Source organism: Oncorhynchus tshawytscha, linkage group LG13 (assembly GCF_018296145.1).
Source record: "Oncorhynchus tshawytscha isolate Ot180627B linkage group LG13, Otsh_v2.0, whole genome shotgun sequence".
Classification (NCBI taxonomy): domain Eukaryota; kingdom Metazoa; phylum Chordata; class Actinopteri; order Salmoniformes; family Salmonidae; genus Oncorhynchus; species Oncorhynchus tshawytscha.
In genome coordinates this window covers 81,595,576-81,601,672 of record NC_056441.1, presented here as the reverse complement: position 1 = coordinate 81,601,672, position 6,097 = coordinate 81,595,576, and the positions used below count along the sequence as shown (strand labels likewise).

General features: G+C 43.3%; 1 pseudogene; it reads right to left on the bottom strand.

The window, feature by feature from the left end:
• Positions 1-1,365: 1,365 nt before the first annotated feature.
• Positions 1,366-3,425, bottom strand: LOC112266196 (annotated as a pseudogene).
• Between the last annotated feature and the right edge of the window lie 2,672 nt (positions 3,426-6,097).

Sequence of the window (6,097 nt, the reverse complement as noted above, 5' to 3'; positions counted from 1 at the left end):
CCGATGGACTCTGAGAAACCAAGGACTGCATGCATCCCCAAATTGTCTCCAGTTATTTGGCAGATAGTGCCATAAATTCTATCAGTGGAAAAGGTCAAATTCACACCATCACTCTCCAGTTTTTTTTACATCATAAACCAAGGGCTCTAGAATGGCATCAAAGCCTCATTAACCAAGGGCTCTAGAATGGCATCAAAGCCATATTAACCAAGGGCTCTAGAATGGCATCAAAGCCTCATTAACCAAGGGCTCTAGAATGGCATCAAAGCCTCATTAACCAAGGGCTCTAGAATGGCATCAAAGCCATATTAACCAAGGGCTCTAGAATGGCATCAAAGTCATATTTCTTTAGATCCTGATAATGAAATAATGACACTAAATGAATATTCATCACAGCAGAGAGTTAAACTTGGGTGGCAGATTCCTGAGGACAAAATAAATGGTGCATATCTTGTGAACACCTCGCTTGGATTCAAGCGGGTTGGCAGTTTCAAAGTCATCATAGTACAATAATTGGATCCGTAAAGTATTTCTATGATTTGAGAACAAGGGACGAGTCTTAAAGTAACTTCCATCACAAAAGTCTTCATAAGTGTCTCCCACAGATGTATCCCTGGGTGCATTTTCCAAAACCCTACAGTTTTCAGAATTGCGACACGTGAACATCAATGTTTCCAGTATAGGAATATATACAAAAGTGTCTTTCACTGGGACTTGATCATACATGCCTGTTTGTTTATTTCGCTGGCTATCATATCTCACTCCCAACACTACTTCTACTGGCTCCACAACATCCCATTTTTGGTTGAAGTACTTTGTTTTCTTGGTTTCTGTGTTAAAACTGGCAAATGGGTTTTCAAAGTTCTCAAAACTATCCTTTACAGCAGATGAAGAGGGTTTCTCCATAGGCATAACTGGCAGAACATCTTGTTTAGGAGTGTAGCCCGTAGTAAGCTCTTCTAAATCACACACTACTGTTGACACAACACTATTCGCAACACCACTAGCTTGCAACTTAGCAATTATGGAGGTACACATATTTAAGCAAGACTCTTCTCAAAACAATCACTTTGAGGGTTATCAAGTGGGACACCAACGTCACCACCCATTTGTGGAGGTTCTGACTGGACTGGAGAATCAGCAACATGACCGGGCCCTTCTAAACCTAATGCATCAACTACTTGACCAACATCCTTATGAATAATATTCAAATGTTTTCTGAAACCTGAGTATGATGAAAACTGCCATCTACAACCATCTTGAGCACAGACTAATCTATTCTTGGTGGAGGGATAGAAGCTAGGCTCTATTCTCAAATGAGATATCAATGACTGGCTGTTTCTGTGCACAGTAACATACATGTATCTAGTTAAGAAGTTTTGTCCTCAACTCTATCACGCTAGGGGCGTCTCTTGTTTTGCCTACATCAATGTTGTAGAAGGTTGTCTGCACAAATGTGTAGAAGTTGACAAGAGCATCATCATACCTCAGGTTAAAGAAAAAAGTGGGCTTTGAACAGTTCATCAAACGCACACAGATCTCTAGTTACCTAGCAGGGAACAAGCTTCTTGTCCACCACGATGTAGTAGTTGTCAATCTCGCTCTGTCTTCTTCCGACGGCAAGGAGGTATGGCTGTCGACCATGGCTCCTAGCAAGATGGTCTTCAATGCTGCAGCATGACTGCAACACACAAAGGATCTTTTTTAAGTCACTTACCTTATGAAAGTGCACTAGTCTGCCCACAGCATTACTGGCACTGATCTTGATCCTCTTCCCTCCTGCTGGTTGTGGGATGAGATGAAGCAGCAGCAGCAGCAGGGAGAACATATCATTGTCCCAGTCTGAGGGCAAGAAAAGGTAAACACCCCAAATCACATGAAACAATATTGCTGAGTTTGAAACATTGCACTACCCACGAGATAATCAACTTTCGCTGTCATTCTCTGGCAGTTTTTCTGCAGACTTCAGGAGGCAATGCATATCGGTGGTCGTGGTCAGGGATTTTGCCAGTTTCACGACTTTAGGCATCAATACAGTGTCCCACTTTTCAAGGAGCTTAGAGGATGTTTCATCGTCGAACATCAGCAACAGGTCCTGATTCACCTACAACAAAGTCCACTGGGGTGAAATACTCTCTTGAAGGGTTGACATGAGGTCTTCCTTGATACCGTCTTCAGGCAATAATTCCGATATCCTTTGCCCGTGTCAGGATCATAAAAGTGTTCCGGGCCGCCCCCAGGTGGTGAGGGTAGGTAACAACACATCCGCCACGATGGTCCTCAACACGGGGGCCCCTCAGGGGTGCGTGCTCAGTCCCGTCCTGTATTCCCTGTTCACTCATGACCGCATGGCCAGGCACGACTCCAAACCCATCATTAAGTTTGCAGATGACACAACAGTGTCATGATCACAACGAGACAGCCTAACGGGAGGAGGTCAGAGTCCTGGCCGCGCGGAGCCAAGACAACAAGCTCTCCCTCAACATGATCAAGAGAAAGGAGATGATTGTGGACTACAGGAAAAGGAGGACCGAGCCACGCCCCCATTCTCATCGACGGGGCTGTAGTGGAGCAGGTTGAGAGCTTCAAGTTCCTTGGTGTCCACATCACCAACAAACTAACATGGTCCAAGCACACCAAGACAGTCATGAAGAGGGCACAACAAAACCTATTCCCCCTAAGGAGACTGAAAATATTTGGCATGGGTCAGATCCCCCCCCCCCCCGTCTTTTACGCTGCTGCTACTCTGTTATTATTTATGCATAGTCACTTTAATAACTAGACCTACATGTACATACTACCTCAATTACCTCGACTAACCGGTGCCCCAGCATATTGACTCTGCAACGGTACCCCCTGTATATAGCCTCACTACTGTTATATTTGCAATGTGCAAATATAATTTGATTTAGATATGGGAAAAGGTGACCAACATGGTGGTCAAATGGTAATTATTTTTAGACTTCATTCTATGACTGTTTGATTCCCCTTTCAGTCCCCAGAACAAATGTCAAAATATTAAAGCAAGCATGATCTGCCAGTATTTCCATAGTCTTTAGGGGGAAATGATCTCTCAACGAAGGAAAGAGGGTCACAATTCCAAGAGCATAACGTTCTCTCTGTCGAGTGGGAAGCTTCCCGCTCAAAAACAGGAAAGCATACGCACGCCAACTATGTTTAACCAAAGTGAAGGTACTGTATCTGTCTACAGTCTCATAATGATGCCTATTGACATTAATGTATAGTTTGATTGTTTTGATCCATTGTTGGTGGTCAGATTGGCTAACGAGACGCTTACCCACGCATCTCTTTCATGTGGCAATCATCATCTCTCTCCTGGTTCTGTGGTCCAATGTGATGGTTGTCTGGTGCTCTTCTAATACGTCCTGCCCACCAGGTCTGCTCGTCAGGTCCTCTAGAAGCATCTATTAAGACAAGAGAAAAGTTCAACTATTTAGGGTTGGTTTATGCTGTCGGAATCTCCATGAAGAGCAGACACAGAAATTGGATTATCAACATCCAATATCAGTTATCATCATACCTCTTTTGCTGCTAAGGTGTCGATGGCCTCATCTCCTGAGGTTGTGTTGGCCTTTTTAGATCTCAGGTCTAAATCACTTGACGAGAGGGATAATGTGTCTGTGCACGAATTAGGTCTCCAACAGCCTGCAGGAGAAAAGTCTGAGCAAAAACAACGGATCAAAGCAATCAATCTATACATTCATGTTATTTGATATCATTATTTGAGACTGTAGAAAGATACCTTAATGAAGAGCCTTGATTGTGAGGAACAGGTCTGGATTGGCCTCAATCAGGTCTAGCAAGACATCCTCCTCCACCTCAGTTTGGGAATATTCCAAAATTATATTTGTGCTGCAGTGGGCAGTCCAAACCTATTTTGGACTACAAAAAAGAGAGACTAACCAGAATCCAGGGAGATAAGCCACCTAGGGGGCAACAGAATGGGTCTGACCCAAATCAAGTCCAATGGTTCAATTAAGAAAATACATCAGACAGTTCATATATTCTCCGTGATTGATTAAATCTCCATAAGAAAACTCAGGCTGCAACTTCATGAACTTAATGGATCTTCAACAACATGTTGCACTGCACTCCTGCAAATTGCAATTACGCACGTCATATTTAAGTGAAATATGGTTTCAAACATTTATGGTGTAGCTGTACATATAGAAACAATCACCCAAAATTCCCCTTATACCCTCTCCCCTTTTGTCTTCCCTGCAGTGGGTCAACCATTTGTTCCAAATGCCACTTTAATGACAGGTGTCTGTCTGCCTGCGGTTCTGGGGTTCTGGGGTTCTGGGGTTCTGCGGCTCTGGGGTTCTGGGGTTCTGGGGCTTACAAAATAATATTCCATTGAAATCAACCAAACTAGCTTATCTATCTAACGAGCTCCAAACAGTTACAACCACCACTCAAATCTATAGGTGTAAGGGGTGTGTAATCGGTGGCAGGGAAGTCAGACGCAGGAGAGCAGAACTTGGTAATAGCCGGAGCAGTTTAATAGCAAAACTCATGGCATAAAAATAACAAGAATAATTGGTTCCAAAAACCCGTTGCGCACCAAACACCACGTGCACAAGCACTTACAATAAACAATCACACAAAGACATGGGGGAAACATAGGGTTAAATACACAACAAATGATTGAGGGAATTGAAACCAGGTGTGAGGAAAAACAAGACAAAACACATGGAAAATGAAAAGTGGATCGAAGATGGCTAGAAGACCGGCGACGCCAACAGCCGAGCGCCGCCCGAACAAGGAGAGGACCCGACTCCGACGAATGTCGTGACAATAGGAAAGAAACTGGCCAATACATTCTGTGATTAACAACAAGCCCACAACATAGACATGTTAATCTAAATGACTGAGGACAACCAATCACGTCTGGGCATGTGCGCTAGGTAGCTAACGTTAGAGCTAAGTTACAAGATGTTGAGGTTGGTGTTGGAGCAAGCAATATAGTGTCATGACATTGGCCTGTGGGTAAGGTTTATGACCCCCCCCCCCATAAATTCCTTTCTCCCTTCCCTCTCTCTCTGACTCTAATGAGGGACTCTTGAATAGCCTTTGTTAAACATAGAGAGTCTGGGAACATCAAACAATTGGGGGAAAAGGAACCATATTTCGGTAATAGAACCAGTTGAAAATATGCGTTGGTACTTGAATGAATGAATATGATGTCAGTTCGGTTGTCATCTGAGACATTATGACTGATGACAGGACGACATAAACTGTATCTGGGAAATTCTACACATTCTAGTTATCAGGTTCACATGGAATTGTTGTGCAATTTAAAAGTTTAAATATGACACTATTTGTGAAAAGATTAAATGTAATTTTTGCTTCCAAATGAGAGATTTTTGGTTTTCATAAAGTTAGAGCTCTGCTCAATCAGTGGCCCGCCCCTGTGAAGAGACATGGGTTATAAAACTTTTCAAGCACACCCTTCTCCCTCCACTATATAAAGCCTTGACGAAAATGTAACCTCCTGTTCCGGGTACATTAGGACGACGGTCAGATGTCAGAAGGATTCAGATAAAAACTACAGAACGAAGCCAACCTCAGCGTGAGCTTTGGTTGCGAATGGTATGAACTTTGAACTCTTATTCGCTATAGAAGTGATACCTCCTAGCCTTTGAATTAGCAGCGTCCACTGTAAACGTGGGCTAGGAAAGGACGGACAGAGTATCCTCTCTACCACACAACGACGACACGAAAATGTATCCCGTTCACCACCAGAGGCACTCTTCAAAGGACAAAGGACTCTGTTGGGCAACACGGCCTTCCATCTACCACCAACCTATTGAAGCGCAGCTCAGAGTAAATATTTATTGCATTTTCCTTTTCCAAATGGGCGGTAATTTAGAATGCATAAGATACTGTATTTACGATAGCACAGCTTCGCCTTTGTTCCTCAGTCTTCCCGCTCTTTCACTAAAACCCAGTCCCCTTTTCTTTGTGTAACAAGCTGTCATATCTGTTCCGTCCGCCAGGGACGTTTTCCTTTATGACATCATTTGTAAGCAAGGTATGATTCATTCTGTGTATATGTAATTCTGTGTGATTAGTT